Source organism: Muntiacus reevesi, chromosome 3, assembly GCF_963930625.1.
Source record: "Muntiacus reevesi chromosome 3, mMunRee1.1, whole genome shotgun sequence".
Taxonomy (NCBI): Eukaryota; Metazoa; Chordata; class Mammalia; order Artiodactyla; family Cervidae; genus Muntiacus; species Muntiacus reevesi.
Window position 1 is genome coordinate 232156993 of NC_089251.1, and position 17246 is coordinate 232174238.

General features: G+C 38.5%; 1 protein-coding gene across 1 annotated transcript in view; it reads right to left on the reverse strand.

Moving 5' to 3' along the window:
- ACVR1C (activin A receptor type 1C) overlaps positions 1-13905 on the reverse strand; it is a 78994-nt gene extending 65089 nt beyond the window's left edge. The window contains exon 1 of the mRNA XM_065927865.1: positions 13856-13905. The gene's annotated coding sequence lies outside the window, so the exon portion shown is untranslated. The remainder of the gene's footprint in view (positions 1-13855) is intronic.
- Positions 13906-17246: the final 3341 nt, after the last annotated feature.

Here is a 17246-nt window from a genome sequence, read left to right on the forward strand (position 1 = left end):
TCTTTTGTCTTAAAAGAGAGTCAAAATCGGCATGGTGAGTTTCCCTGAGTGTGTAGAAGACAATCAAGAAAATGCTGACTGCCCACTGGGTGCATGACACTGTATTAAGCAAGGGTACCTCTAACCTGACTCAGCAAAATCAGGTTTGTTAATGCATTAATGGCTCTTTGTATAGACTGCAGCTGTAAGCAAAATTCTCCATAAGCAAGCTTAATGCTATAGTAAACAAACAAAAAGAGCCGAAGCAGCCCATAAGTGCTCTCTTGAAGGTGAGAAATGACCTTTCAAGTTGAACCAAATACGTTAACCTAAAAGAGCAGGTAAGCAATACCACTTTTACAATGGACTTTATCTGTGTATGGATAATGACCCTCAGTTGCAATTTCCTAAGAGAAGAAAAAAATCCCTACTCCATGCTAATGAATGAGACATAGACTTATTTATCCTAATTTGATTTCATTTCTCTCTATGCCATTTTACAGACTGAAGATGATATACACAAAAACATTTTAATATGTACAGAAACCCCTTACTTATATAACAGAAGTTAACAAAAGTAAATCAATTATTTGTAATCAATTTTTTTTTTGTTTTGTTGTTATAAATGCAGGTGGTTAAAATTGGGGAAAAAAAAGTAGGCTAGGAAAAATTGAAAAGGAAAGGAAAAGGAAAAATTGAAAAGGATCTGTCCAGTCTCAGATTCCAGAGGCACCTACTCAGTTATTTTTGTATTAGGGTATTTTCTTATCTTAGGGCATTAATCTAAAAATACAAAGCTGTTCTTGATTAACCAATTTGAACAGCTATCTGCTGACTTTACATGCCCTCCAATTTGGGAAGTAGGTCAAGTTTATTGAGATATAATTTACATACTGTAACATTCCTCCTTTTTAGTATATAGATTTTAGTTTTGACAACTTCAGCTCAGTCATGCCTCCCCCAAATTTCCTCTTACACCTTTTAGAAAACTTCTCCCTCCACCCCAACCCACGGCAAACGATGTTTTCTGCTCTTATACATTTGCCTTCTCTACAATGTTGAATAAATGTAGCCTTTTGATTCTGGCTTCTGCCATTCAACTCTAGGCATCTAAGATTCATTCATGTTGTTGCATACAACAAGTTATTCAATGAGGATGAACCTAGAGATTGTCATACTAAGTGAAGTAAGTCAACAAAGACAAATATCATATAATATCATTTGTAAGTGGAATCTTAAAAAAAGATACAAATGAATTGTTTACAAAACAGAAATAGAACATTTTAAAAATTTTTAATTAAAGAAAGTTCACTGAATGAAGGTTCAACAGTTTGTTGATTCATTCACAAGTTAAAGGACATATTTTCCCAGTTTTTGCTGATTAGGAACAACTCTGTAAGAAATATTAATATACAGATTTTTATATAAAATACGTTTCATTTCTCTTCTCTAAATATCTAGGAGTGAGATTACCACATTTTATAGAAAGTGTATTTTAAATTTATAGAAAGTTACCAATGTTTTTCAAAGTAGCATTTTATATTCCTAACAGTAATATTTAAGAGTTCCAGGTACTTAGCAGTCTTGTCAGCACTTGGCATTGTCATCTTGCTATTTGTTTGTTCGTTGTTTTGTTTTTTAGCCATTGAAACAGGTATGTGGTGGCATGTCATTGTGGTTATAATAAGCATTTCCTCATTTTTCTGGTGTGCTTATTTCTATTCAGGTATCTTCCTGTTCAGGTCTTTTGCTCACTTCTTGCTGGGTTCTTTGTTTCCTTGTTATTGAGCCCTGAGAATCCTTCATGTATTCTGAATTAAGTGTTTTATAAAATATGTGCTTTGCAAATATTATTTCCCAGCTTTCAGCTTGTTTTTTCATTTTCTTAGTAGCACCCTTCAAGGACTAGAAGTTTTAAATTTTGATAAAGTCCTATTTATCAATATTTTCTTTTATGGATCATGTTTTTGGTGCTTGCATCTAAGAAATGCTGCCTAACCCAAGAGTAGAAGCTTTTCTTCTAAGTTTTTATAGTTTTAGATTTTATTTTTACATTCATGACCCATTCTGATTTAACAATTATAACCATACCAGGCATGTTTTGAGGTTCTTTCCTCTTTGTCTCTCTCTCTCTTTATTTATTATTATTATTTTTTTGCCTATTTTTCCAGCAACATTTGTTGAAAAGAATGTCCTTTCTCTATTGAATTACCATTACACCTTAGCAAAAACAAATCAATTGATAATTAATGTGTGGATCTATTTCTGGTTTCTCTATTCTATTCCATTAATCAATGTTCCTCTCTTCTTTTGCCAACAATACACTATCTAAATTACTCTAGATTTATAAGCCTTGGATCAGGCACTTGAAGATTTCACTTTTCTTCTTCTTTTTCCAAATTCATTTGGTTCTCATTTCCCTTTACATGTAATTCCTACCTGCCAATACAGGAGAGATAAGAGATGCAGGTTCAATCCCTGGGCCGGGAAGATCCCCTGGAAGAGGGCATGGCAACCCACACCAGTATTCTTGCCTGGAGAACCCCCATTGACAGAGGAGCCTGGCATGCTACAGTCTATAGCGTCACCAAGAGTCAGACACGACTGAAGTGACTTAGCACATAATTTTTTAAAGCTTGGTGAATTCTGCAAAAATCCCTGCTGGGATTTTTATTGTGATTACATTGAGTCTATAGACCTATTTGAAAATAGCTCACATATTAGCAACACTAAAACTTCAGTTCAGAGAATATAGTATATCATTCCATTTATTTAGGTCTTTATATTCTTTCAACTGTGTTTCTTATTTTCCAAAATAGAGATTTTCCACATATTGTGTTAGATTGACACTTCAGTATTACATGGATTTTTTGATGCCACTGTACATAGTTCCTTTTTTCCAATTTTTAAATTTCCATTGCTATTATATAAAGATACAATTGATTTTTTTTATATTAAGTGTATCATGCAACCTTGAACTTCAACAAGAACTTAATGATTCTAAAACTTTTTTGGAGATTCTTTAATATTTTCTATACATAAAATCAAATTATCTGTGAATAGACAAATTTGCATGTATTCCTATGTAATCCATATGCTTTATATACATTTTTTCTTATCTTAATGCATGGGCTAGGACTTTCCATTTGATATTGATTAGAAGTAGTAAGAACAGACATCTTTGCTTTGTCCTCACTCTTAGTGAGAAGCATCCAGTCTTTCACAGATAAGTACAATGTTAGCTATAAGTTTTCTGAGAAAGCTCTTTCTCATGTTAAGAAGTTCACTTCCAGTCTTAGTTTGGTGAGAACTTGCATTACAGATGTTGAGTATTGTCATTTGGTTTTTGTGAACCTACTGATATTCCCATATTTTTTCTTTACTGAAATGGTGAATTGTAATATTAGATTTCCTAACACTGAAAAGTCTTGCATACCCAGGACAAACCCTGCTTGATCATCATGTATTACCCTGTTATTATATTGCTGAATTCAACTTGATATTTTGTTGAAGATTTTTGCGTCTCTATGAGAGATATTGGTCTGTAAGTTTTTCAGATGAAAAACAATTTGGTTTTATTGATTTTCTTTGTTTTATTTTTCCTTCAATCATTTTCTATTCTTATCACTATTTCATTCCTCTACCTACTTTGAACTTAATTTATTCCTTTTTATTCTATCTTCTTAAGCTGGTACCTTAGATCAAAAGTATACAGACTTTTTCTTAAAGGGTCTGCTGCTGTTACTGCTAAGTTGCTTCAGTCGTGTCCAGCCCTGAGCGACCCAATAGACGGCAGCCCACCAGGCTCCTCTGTCCACGGGATTCTCTAGGCAAGAATACTGCAGTGGGTTGCCATTTCCTTCTCCACTTAAAGGGTCAGATAGTACATATTTTAGTTTCATGAGCCCTACAGTCTCTGTTGCAGCTACTTAATTCTGCCATCGTAGTATAAAAGCAAGCATAGGTGATACATAAATAGGTGTTGCTGTGTTTCAATAAAACTTTATTTACAAGTTGGACAGCCAATGGGTCATAGTCTGCTGACCCTTTCTTAAGTCATCACTTAAGACGTTTCTTTTTTTCTGCTATAAGCATTTATAGCTCTAAACTTCCTCCCCAGCAACTGCTTCAGCTCATCCATAAATTGTGCTATACTGTGTTTTTGTTTTCATTGAGTTTAGAATATTTTCTATATTTTGTGATCTTCTGGGACCTGTGGGCTATTTAAATATGTGTTGACTAAATTCCAAATATTTTGGGAATTTCCAGATTGTTTTGTTACTGACTTCTAATTTAAATCATTGGAGATGAAAGGGCATCATCTGTATGATTTTAGCTATTTTTAATTTCATTTTTATTTATTTCAGAGTCTAACGTGCATCTGACCTGGAGAATGTACCATGTGCACTTGAAAATAATATGTATTCCATTGTCAGGTGTAGTGTTCTATAAATGTTATTCAGGTAAGTTGCTTAATGTTGTTATTCAAATCATCTTTATCTTCACTGATTTTCTGTCTTCTTGTTTTATCAACCACTGAGAGAGGATTGTTAATATTTTCAACTTATATTTGAAGTTGGCTATTCTTCTTTTTAGTTTTTGAAATTTTTGCTGCAAATATTTGAAAAGTTTGTTAATGGGTACATGCACATTAAGATTATTATGTCCTCTTGATGTATATTTATTGTTAGGAAATTTCTTGCTTTATCCCTGGTAATATTTATTATTATGATATGTCTTTCTTTATCACTGGTGATATTCTTTGCTATAAAATCTACTCTCTCAATATTAATACAGATATCCCAGCTATGCTTAATATTTGTATTGTTTATCTCTATTAATATAGTAACCATTCAGTTTTTTGGTGCTGAATGTCTGCATATTAGAGATTTCCCATCTTCATATTCTTAACTTTATGTGTACATATGTACACCTGTAAACATACATGCATGCATGTGAAGTCACTTCAGTCATGTCCAACTCTTTGTTACCCTATGGTAACAGCCAAGCTCCTCTGTCCATGGGATTCTCCAAGAAAGAATACTGGAATGGGTTGCCATGGCCTCTTACAGGGGATCTTCCTGACCCAGGGATCAAACCCACATCTCTTAGGTCCCCTGCATTGGTGGGTGGGTTCTTTACCACTAGCACCACCTGGGAAGCCCACATACATACCTGCTGCTGCTGCTGTTGCTAAGTCTCTTCAGTCGTGTCCGACTCTGTGAGACCCCATAGACGGCAACCCACCAGGCTCCCCTGTCGCTGGGATTCTCCAGGCAAGAACACTGCAGTGGGTTGCCATTTCCTTCTCCAATGCATGCATGCATGCTAAGTCACTTCAGTGGTGTCCAACTCTTTGCGACCCTATGGACAGCAGCCCACCAGGCTCCTCAGTCCACAAGATTCTCTAGGCTAGAATACTGGAGTAGGTTGCCATTTCCTTCTCTGACATACATACCTATGTGTATATAAATGGTTTTCTTGAAGAGAACATATGGTTAGGTATTGTTTTACACCTAGTCTTCCATACTTATCTTTTAACTGGAGTGTTTAGAGCATATACACTTAATGTATGTATCAATGTGGTTATGCTTAAATGTTATCTTTTTATTTTTATATCTCTCCTTTTTTCCTCAATTTTTGCCTTCATTTGGTTTAATTGACTGTTAGTAATCTATATTATTTCTAATATTAGTTTATAAGCTACATCTCTGCTTCCTTTTTAGTTATTACTACAAGATTTAAAATATGCACCTTTAAATTATCATAGTTTAATCTAAGAACCTTATTATCATATTCTTCTATTTCCCTTTTCTTGTATTTTGTGCTATTAACCTCACATGTTTTACATGTTTGAAAGAAATCAATAAAATTGATAAATCTCCAGCTAGACTGATCAAGGTAAAAAGAAAGAAAATTCAAATGCTCAATGTCAAGAATAAAAGAAGGGACAGCACCAGAAATACTATAGGTATTAAAAAGTAATAAGGAAATACTATGAAAATCTTTATGATAATGATAATATCCAAAGGAGAGTTCAAGTCCAGCTGTTTTAACAAAGTCAACTTTCTTCTACATGCAAACAAGCAACACTTTTTAATATAATAGAGCTAATATTTATAGAGAACAGCTATAGAAGAGAAAGATTTTAAAAGGGAGAGAAGTTCATTCAACTATGCATTTATTATTTTTTAAGGAATCTTCTGCTAATCATATAATTATTCCTTATTCAGTGTTTCAAATTTAGAGTGCACACATTTCCAGGAATTTTGGAATTTGAGTGGAATTTGAGTGCCAATGCAGGAGATGCAGGTTCGATCCCTGGGTCAGGAAGATCTCCTAGAGGAAGATCTCCTAGAGGAATGGCAACCCACTACAGTATTTTTGCCTGGAAAATCCCATGGACAGAGAAGCCCGATGGGGTACAGTTCCTGGGTTCGCACAGAGCTGGACATGACTGAGTGACTAACACACACGCAGTCTTCCTATGGTTTTAGAGAGGTAAAGCTTCACAATGCAGATCTTTACCCTTGAAGAGCAATAATGAAAATAGAAAGGGGGAAAAAAAAAACCACACATTTCTAGAGGATCAGGCCAGGAAAATGTCATGGGATGAAGCTATGAGACGTGATGAATTAATATTCTTTAATATACTTTGGCTCTGTTTTAAAACAATCTGGTTCCTGAAAACTGTTAATCTGGATTACCACCCTCTGAGTTAACATCTCTAAACTAAGCATGCATTTACAAAACTAGATATTTTGCATTAAAATGATCATTGTCCAGATCCCAATGGATTAGATTTTTTTTCTAATCTGGTTTTTGACCAGTGTATTAATTCAATCATGACACTGAATGAAAAATTTACAGGGAGCTTATTCAACATACAGAGATGTGGCATCTATCTTTGTCATTTCACCCTAGCATGAGATAAAAATGATAAAACAAATTAGAAGAAAATATATGTGTTTTACTTGCAAAATTAGAGCAACCTAATCATTTTCTCCATGTGAAAAGTTTAATGAAAAAGTAGATTGATCTAATTTGGGATGCTTAAGTCACTGACACATTTAAATTGTTTTAAAAAAATAATAAGCCAAGCTCTTGAGTCATACTGAATGATTCACCCATGAATTCTTGAGGGGATTAATTTAAAACAATTCCAAAGAATCAGTATCTTCGCATACCTACTCTAAATAAGAAGAAGAAAACAACTGAAGAGGGAAATTATTCTAGAGGAGAAAAAGGGAAGCATCAGGACAGAACAGAATCTTGTTGGTCAATCAGAGCAGGTGAATTCAAGAGCCACGTGATAAGGCAAAAGAGTGAAAAATAATGGAGGGTTGGCTTCTGTGGAAATAAAAGTCTTCCTCGTCTCTTTCACACTCCTACTCACCTCCTCTCTCTCTGTGTTACTTTTTGCTAGATCCTTAAATGCAAAGGAGTAGTGATCATTATTGTTCAGATTCCAGGGAACTAAAAGGCCCACATGCTTCAGTTTTCAAAGAACATGAAAGGCACAGGGCTCTTGGTCACGGCCCTGTCTCCCACTTCTTTGCATAGCAAGAATGGGAAGGGCAGCATTCATCATAGAACACAACCAGTCACCCTTCTCCACAGACTTTGCCTTTCTCCTACTTAGCAGTCACCCCTGAGATTACGGCCTGGAACTGTCAGAGCTGCCATGAAGGCTGAAGCACCATGAGCTACTGAAGATAGAGGGCCCCCACTCTGTCACTCCAGCTTCATCCAAGAATTGCAAGACCCTTTGATGATATCGTAGTGTCAGGATCTAGGATTCTGACTTATCACAAGCCCCCTTTCTTTATCCTAGGTTATTTAATTTTTTAAAGTTTAGAAAAAGGGAGGATATTAGAGTTCTAATATACAATTCGAGGCCAAAGTACCAGGTGACAAAGAAAGTTACCCTGATTTATTTTCCCTTTGTTTTCTACATGCCCCCCTTAGTAACTCCCCTTAGACTGGAGGAGACCCACAGCTGAACCGAGACAGTATTCAGGTATTCCTAAGTCTGTTAGCAAAAGTGGAATTTATTTTTATTATTACTATTAAAGCTACTTTTTAACAGTTTTGTTGAAATTAAATAATATTCCATACAATTTGCCAATCTAAAGTATATAATTTGATGGCTTTAGTATATTCATATACTTGTGCATTCATCTGGAATTTCTATATCACTTATGAACATATTCCAATATTATCCCAATTTCTTAAACAACATAAAGATAAACCTTGAGATTTTTTTACTATTAGCTGTGAAATTTTTTTTAATATGAAGTCATAAGTAATCGGAGAAGGCAATGGCAACCCACTCCAGTACTTTTGCCTGGAAAATCCCATGGATGCAGGAGCCTGGTAGGCTGCAGTCCATGGGGTCGCTAAGAGTCGGGCACGACTGAGCGACTTCACTTTCACTTTTCACTTTCATGCATAGGAGAAGGAAATGGCAACCCACTCCAGTATTCTTCCGTGGAGAATCCCAGGGACAGAGGAGCTTAGTGGGCTGCCGTCTACGGGGTCGCACAGAGTTGGACATGACTGAAGTGACTTAGCAGCAGAAGCAGCAGAAGCAATAAAAAAATCCAAAAAAAGCCACACAGATATAAATGTTAAAGAATGATAGATAATACACACTCTATTCTTAAACCTTTTCCTTTTTCTCCTGTTTAGTTCTGTTTTCTATTTATATTTGAAAATTAATCCTGTTGTTTATTTATTAAAATTATTTATATACATACAAACATATCTGTTTGAGCTAATAATGGTTCATGCCCACAGTTGATCATTTATAGGATACTTTTCCCCTACATATTTCAAAATGAAGCCAACACTAAATATTTGGTTTAGCTAGAGCAGGAACTACACAGCCTCTGGATGACATTTATGTATCCCTGACCCTCTCCTGAAGGACTTGAAATCACTCTCTTAGGAACATGTTCTGGAACCTCAAACTGTGTCAGGTTATTAAGTCATATGTGACTCTATTCATTCTCCTCTCTCCTTAACTTTTTCTTGTTTACAATAAGAGGTGCAGGTTCTGCCAAGAAAAATACAATAAGCTTGATCTCAGCTACTGCCTAGAGTTCTTTCAAAAGGAGAATACAGTTGGCCTCCTTATCCATAGGTTCCACATTTGTGGATGCAACCAACCACCTCCAGAAAGTTCCAAAAAGCAAAAACCGAATTTGCCATGTGTTGGTGGGCTTCTTAGATGGCGCTAATGGTAAAGAACCTGCTTACCAATGCAGGAGACATGAGACGCAGGTTCAATCCCTGAGTTGGGAAGATCCCCTGGAGGAGGACATGGCAACCCACTCCAGTATTCTTTCCTGGAAAATCCCCATGAATAGAGAAGCCTGGCAGGCTACAGCCCATAGGGTTGCTAAGAGATGGACAGGATTAAAGCAATTTAGCATGCAAGCACAGCAACTCTTTACATAGTTTTTACATTGTACTTAACAACTATTTCCATAGTGTTTATATTGTATTAGTTCATATAGCTAATCTAGAGATGATTTAAAGTATATGGGAGGATGTACATAGATTACATGCAAATACTACAGAGTTGTATGTAAGGGACTTGAACATCCTCAAATCTCTGTATATACCAGGGTAGAACCAGTCCCACTGTACTCTAAAAATGGATTTGAAAGTAACAATCACGTTAAAAAAAAAAAAAAAAAACATAACCCTGGGAAAACCCAACTGCTTTCACATAATAATAATCATTCACAGACTCTAGAGAGTACTTCTTTTTCACACATCCTTTCATGTTAAGGTACTCCTTCCTGTAAGTTAGTAAAGTCTAGGTATCCCTCACTGTTGACTAAGCCGTGGAGACATCCAGTTCAAAGGCTTGGAAATCACCTATTCAGATATACATATGGAGATGGCAGCAGAACAAGAACAGAAGTTTTAAGAGACAAGGACAGGAAAACAGGCTCATTTTCTAATGCAAAAGCTTGGAATTCATATATTTGAAGCAGTTCATCTCACTGCAATACTTTTTTTTTAGTGTTAGATTGTCAGATAAAAGTACAGAATGCCGAGCTAAATTGATATCAGACAGCAATTAATTTTTAATATATGTATGTCCCATGTTATATTTGCAACATACTAAAAAATTACTTGTTGTTTACCTGAAATTCAGTTCAACTGGACATGCTATGATTTGCTAAGTATATGACTATTTAATGTGGCTTTTAAAATTATCTGTAAATGCCTTTGGCTCTAGATTTTTAAGCTTCAGGTTAGTCTTAACCCACAAAACTCCAGACTCAATACAACCAACTGCTCACCTGACATCTCCACTCAGTGCTTAATATACATTTAAAGCTCAACATACCCAACACCAAGATCCAACTTTGCCTCCATGGACATGAGCAGTCCTCCTCAGACTGCTCCTGCAGTTAGCCTCACCCCTCTTAACGGTCTCTTCTATTACTTAGGTCAAAACTGGGTCTTATCCTTTGCTCCTCTCATACTCTCACACCTCAAATACTTCGTTTTTGCATCCTCGTAGTAAAACGGAGGAATTCTCAATGGGTGCAGGCAGTAGAGACGATGAAGAAATATGCCCCCAAGTACTCCCGCAGAGTGGCTTCTAGTCCAAAGTCTCTTTTTCAGAAGCACAGAGCCTCTTGCTACATTTGTGTCAGTCAACCAATAAATGACCGTCCTTAAAGAAAGGCAAAGGTGACATCTTTTGCATGATAAACTCAGTCAGTCCAAAGCTTTCACTTTCAGCACAGCTTAAAATGTATAGTAGGAACTGCTAACTGCTGTTAAGTGGGAAAACAAGACAAAACTTATTACCTGAAAGCCCCACTCCCACTCGAGTTATTAAATGAAAGTTATCTTTTCACTTTTAGAGTAACAGCGCCTAGACTTCTAGAGGGCTAATAATCCTTTCCAACTAGAAGACAAAGGACTTTCATAAAATAAGTAGGGGATATACAATGTGTAAATCTGTATAACACCCAAGTCCAGCTTCAAATTTGAGAACTCCAGGACATTTTCTGACAATTTTTTGTTTAGTACACATGATACATGTTGTGAGGTCATGTCAGGTTTTCCTTATCAAACACCAAGGAACACAGAAACTAGATAGAGAAACTCAGAGCAACCTAATTTTTTAGCCAGCCCAGACCAATAAACAATTTCTCTAAGTTTCTACCAGATCAGCAGTTACCCTCTGAGATTCTCAACAAGGAGCAATGATTTCTACTCTGCTGTCAAGGCTTAACATGCCTAAGGTGCTAGAGACGCTGGGGGAGAACAGCCAAAGCAAAAAGGGTTTATTGGTTCATCAATATTTTCAGATATTTCAGGTCCTAGGCCTGGTGCTCAGCAGAGTCAAATTGGAAAGTGGTGTTTTCTGTCATGCAATTTTGCTATGTCACTGTGTCAATAGCAACTTTTCATATAACATGTCAATCACTGCATGTATGTTTTCAAAAGATGGTAAATGTAATTAACAATGCAGTTTGTAAGTGACTAGGTCAAAATGAATGAAGGTAACTACATGAGAAAAACAATTTAAAAGATGAAATAAATTACCTTGAATCCCTCTATCAAATAATCAAAGATTTTTATAAAAACAAGAATCAAAAATGCAATGCACAATCTATATTTTTTCTGTGGGACACAAAGAGAGAAGTAAAGCTTCTTTAAGAGATTTGAAAATGATTTCATTCCACATAGAAAAGTTCACTGTAAAAGTTCGATTTTGATAAGTACTTTTCTACTATATTGCCACATTATCTCCATATCAGGCATTTTCTATAGCCTTTGCCCAATAGCTCAGTTGGTAAAGAATCCGCAATTCAGCAGACCCCAGTTCAATTCCTGGGTTGGGAAGAGCCCCTGGAGAAGGGATAGGCTACCCACTCCAGTATTCTTGGGCTTCCTTGGTGGCTCAGCTAGTAAAGAGTCCGCCTGCAATGTGGGAGACCTGGGTTTGATCCCTGGATTGGGAAGATTCCCTGGAGTAAGGGAATAGCTACCCACTCCAGTTTTCTTGCCCAGAGAATTCCATGGACTGTTTAGTCCATGGGGTTACAATGAGTTGGACACGACTAAGCAAGCAATTTTCACTTCTTTTTTTCAAATTTTCAGGAAATAAGCAAATTTGAAGGGATAATCTAATTTTCTTTGTTTTTTGCACATTTTAATTTCAAAAGTTTCCATGCCTTTTTGAGAACATAGCAGGGCATATTTTCCTATGTTGCTATGCCTAGTGTTTCTAAACACTGAAACTTTCTAAAGATTCTGTCACATAAAAAAATAAACCTTTCAAGCTAGATTAAAAAGTAATTGCATCTACTGTTTAAATGTCTGCAACAAAACTATTAGTTCCCTGAAATAAAAAAAGGGTGCACAGATAGCCTTCAGAGGCAACTTCAGAGGTACCCACTCAGAACTGTGATCTCCAGCAGACTGTGTATGCGTGTAAGTGTGTAAATTCAATTAAATCATCAAGAGCACTTCGAATACTCCAAGTTAGTGGAGTTTCTGCCCATTTCTTATAAAGACTTTGCATAGCCATTTTTCTTCCCATTGATGAATTTACTGACTCTGAACACAAATGTTTCCCTTTATCACATCATCTTCCTGCTAAGTCTCTGGGTAACCGCTCTCCTAAAAGGCTGGCCTTTTCAAAGATAACTGAAATGTTTTAATCCTCATGTTGCATCAACTGATCACTTCCAACAATTAAATTCTCATTTAAATACAACTTTTGGTAAGCCCCTCAGACCATCTGAAACACTGACTCTGCATGTGACAGCAATCATACTATTCAAAACATTCTCCCCAATATGTTGCTAAGAGGAAAACTACCCGCCCTGGAGTATAGCTATTAATGTCAAACAGATTGTCATCTAAGAAAATAAAAATGCATCAAAATCATCTTTGGACAAAGTACAGCCCAACGGAAAAACACCGTAGTTTTTATGTGCAAAAAACGTAAATGTCTTTTTGGAATGTTTAAAGAATGAGTTAGCAAGGAATCTGCTCCTGGTCCCTCTTCATAACCCAGAATAACGTTATAATGAAAAGAGTTTCAGAGTTAAAGGGTTTTTCCTCATAGCACACTATAAATTTACTAAAAGATGCATTTGCCCCAGTTCTAGTAAACATTATAAAGAAATGTTTAATTTCTAGCTTGGGCCGAGGGTTCTATTTAGCCTATCAAAGCACAGACCTGTTAAAAACGCTGGGATTCTTGCCAGAACATTTTTCCCCTGCAACTCTTAGTAAAGATCATACCTCGAAAGCACTGTGCCTTGCAAACCACGCAGATTTAAGCTCCCACTCCCACCTACGGAGCTTGGCACCAGCGGCTTTTGAGGTAACCCTCATCTCTTAAAACTCAGACTGAATTGCCACCACCACTCCCTACCCTCCCACCACCGTCTCCTCATCCTTGCTCAGCTCTCCGGAGCTCAGCACGGAGCGTCCCTAAAGCCCCAGCAGGGTGAACTCAGGGTGTCACCCAACTGCCAGCTCTGAGCACACCCACAAACACTCTCCTACTCCCTCCGCTGCAAACTGCCCCCCAATCTGTCACTCAGCTCCCCTCAGCTCCCCCCTAACACCATACCCCCCACGTCCCTGTAGCTTTTTCCCTCCTCCTAGTGGCTTCATCCTCGACACACCTGTCTTCCCTGCTAGCAGACGTCAGGTGCCCACGCTGCGCCCTGTCCCACGCCCCTCTCAATCCAGCTGGCGCTACCCACCCCTCCCCGAGGAAGGTCATTTCGCTCCGAGCACCTCTTCCCCCATCCCTCGCCCACCCGCAAACAGCCCCCGACTTCCACCCTCGCGGGCTCGGAGAAAAGAGAGCCTGTGGTACCTGCCGAGAGTGCGGCGGCGGCGGCGAGCAGCAGAGCCTGGCGGAGCGCGGCGCGGAGCGCTCGGGTCATGGCCACAGGGCGCCGCGGCCGGGCTGCGCGGGCCGCTTTGAAGTTCCCGGGGCGCGGAAAGGAAGCGCAGCCCGGCACCCTTTTGAAGTGTGCGGTTGGCTCTATTCGGCGCCGGCGTCCCCCTCCCCGGCCTCCCCCATCCCCGCCCCGCGCGGCGGGCTGTGCGCGGGGCTCCAGCCACTGGCCCCGCAGCGGGGCTGGCAGGGGCGGGGGTGGGGGGCGACAGAGCCCGCCCCCGCCGCGCCTCCGCCCCTGGGCTCTCCGGCTGCTGCCGGGGGCCTGGCGCTGCCCGGCAGGCGGGCAAAGGCGGCTCGAGGGAGAGGCGGTGAGATCGCCCAGAGGCGGGGCGGGGATGGGTAGGGAGCGGAATAAGAAAGATGGTGGGGTGGCGCGGAGTCCCCAAGACGGGGTGCGCTGAGAAGCGGGTCGGGACAGGAGGGAAAGCCCTGCTGAGACTTTCGGAAAACTTAAAGCCTGCAGCAGCTGCTTCCCGGCGGCTCCGCTCTGTAGTCTGCCACTGTCGATCCACGCGTCCAGGTCTCTTGACACTCACTTATCGTCAGCGCCCTCAAGGTTTTCCAACGTGAGTGAACCCTGAAACACCCGGGCTCCACACCCCGCCACGTCCTGGCTGTGCGCGCCTCTGTGGAAGGGCGCCCTCTGTGTCCAACTCTGGAAATAATCGGTTGCCCCCCTGCCTGGGTTCCCTGTAGAAATTTCTTCTCTGGTCTGGTGCCTTCCAAGCAACCCTTCCCTCTAGCAACCCATCCTTCTATGAATGGCGGCCGAAGGCAGACTACCTGCGCCAGCCTATGTGGTCGTCTGCAGTGCGTTACCCGGGTTGGGAAGGAAGTAGAGGACCAGTCCTACGGAAGATATTTTAGCAACTACAGTTTTAGTAATTGAAACACAGGGGCAGAGTGGAATCAGACACAGGGTTTAAGGAGAGGTGAAGAATTATATAAAGTAATATTTTAGAAACTTCTTTTAGTATTGTTTAAATCCCTGGCGCTTATCAAATGAGTGTGTTTCCCATGTGGATTGTATTTGCAAGTGTAAGGGCAGTCTTACCAATTAATAATTAGCCTAAATTCAATTCACATATTTAGCCTGTACATTAAAGTGAGTATGATCTTTTTCGAATTTTTATTGGATTATAGTTGATTTATAATGTTATGTTAGTTTCAGTTATATATATATATATATATATATATATACGTATATCCACTCTTTGAAACTTTTTTCCCACATAGGCCTTAAGAGACTATTGAGTAAAATTTCTTGTGCTATATAGTAGGTCCTTCTTGTTCAGTCGCTCAGTCGTGTCTGACTCTTTGCGACCCCATGGACTGCAGCACTGCCAGGCTTCCCTGTCCATCACCAACTCCTGGAACATGCTCAAATTTATGTCCATCAAGTCCGTGATGCCATCCAACCATCTCCTCCTCTGTCGTCCCCTTCTCTTCCTGCCTTCAATCGTTCCCAGTATCAGGGTCTTTTCTAACAAGTTGGCTCTTTGCATCAGGTGGCCAAGGTATTAGAGATTCAGCTTCAGCATCAGTCCTTATTAGTTATCTCTTTTATGTATAGTAGTGTATATATGTCAGTCTGAATGGAATTATTTTAAACTGAAAAACACAGAAAGCCAAGAATCCAGTACTGGTGTTATTGCTGCTGTTAGGTGGCTCTTTGAAGAATGGTTGTCATATAGATTAATTGCTTTAGAGTAAGAGATATTACTTGCTTCTTCATCTAGTTTAGCACTAAATAATGCATGTTCTTTCTGAAGTCTGTGAAAGACTTCATAGATGAAGGTGAAATGATGTATACAACTGACTTAATTGAAGAAACCCCAGTATTGGGGATGGGATGTTTGTCGGACTTTGCATGATAATGACAGTCTTGAGGATCTTACCGAACCCAAACACCACCACCACTTTGCATGAATCAAAACATCCGTAAGCATAAAATGACTTTGTTCTCCTTTCACTCTGGATCCAAGTAAACAAGTCAAAAAAAAAAAAAAAATGGAGATGTGGGACAAGCCTGAGCCCTTCCAGACACCCACAAAACAGATGCTTTTTTGAGAGAAGACAAGAAAATGCTAGGACACATTGTATTTTGACTGACTTGGCTTGCTCATTATTTGTTAAGTATACCCTAGATTGGAATCTACCATTGGATCATGAGACTTGGAGCCTAAAGATTGGGGCCTGTTTCCTCAAAAGTAAATGGAACTTCTTTCCTCCCTATTTCTCAGAACTGCAAGATTAATAAGGGTAGTGAATGTGAACATACTGTCAAACCTTAAGGCATTACACTCATGTCAGATCTTTAGCTTGCACATATTTAGTCTCGTAAATACAGTAAGTAGTGTCCCTGCAAGCTGGAAAGCTCTCATCTTCTAAGAAAACAAGGTTAGTATCCTAAGAAGTCTGATACTGAATAACATCAATATTCTAAACAAACTCATCATTTTCCTCTTAGCCTAATGGTGCATTGTCCACTGTGGTATCTGCCAGCCACATGTGAATAGTGAGCACTTGAAGAAGTGCTGTAAGTATAAAATGCATGCTGGATTTCAAAGACTTGCTATGAAATAAGAATATAAAATGTATCAGTAATAATTTTTATATTATTTACATTTTGAAATGATAATATTTTTGCTACATTGGGTTAAATAAAATATATTACTAAAACTAATTTCACCTATTGCTTATTGCTTTTTAATATAGCTATTAGGAAATTTTAAATTACATATGTGACTCACATTCTGTCTCTATTGGACAGTGCTGGTCTAATGAATCCTCTTCAAATGGCAAAAGATCATCATGTTTGTTTTGACTTAAGCATAGTATACAAAAGCCGAGACTCATTAGATACCTTGCCAGCCAACATGTGGCCAGCCAATGAAGGAAGCAAGAACTCTTGAGTTCTTGGTGCAAACTTCTATGATACGGAAAAAAAAAAAAATTTCAAAATCTAAGTACCTTAGTTTACAGGATTATTTTACACTACATCTTCAAATCCCATTTTCCTCTATCCTAAGTGCATATTCTTCTTCTAACATTAGTACTATGGCAGATTTTAAGTAAAGTGTTAACCACTCTCCAAATATTGAATTCCAGTGACTGGCAAAGTAAATATTTAGTCAGCTGTAAAAATATCAGGCAACTGTAAATATTTTTTATATGCTTTAAGAAAAGAGTTTCATGCTTATAATGTGTCACAGTTTTTACTTAAAAGAATATACTTTATCTGTATATGCACATAAACACACCTATGGAACTTAATCCAGTTTTAATGTAGTATCTTTTAAAA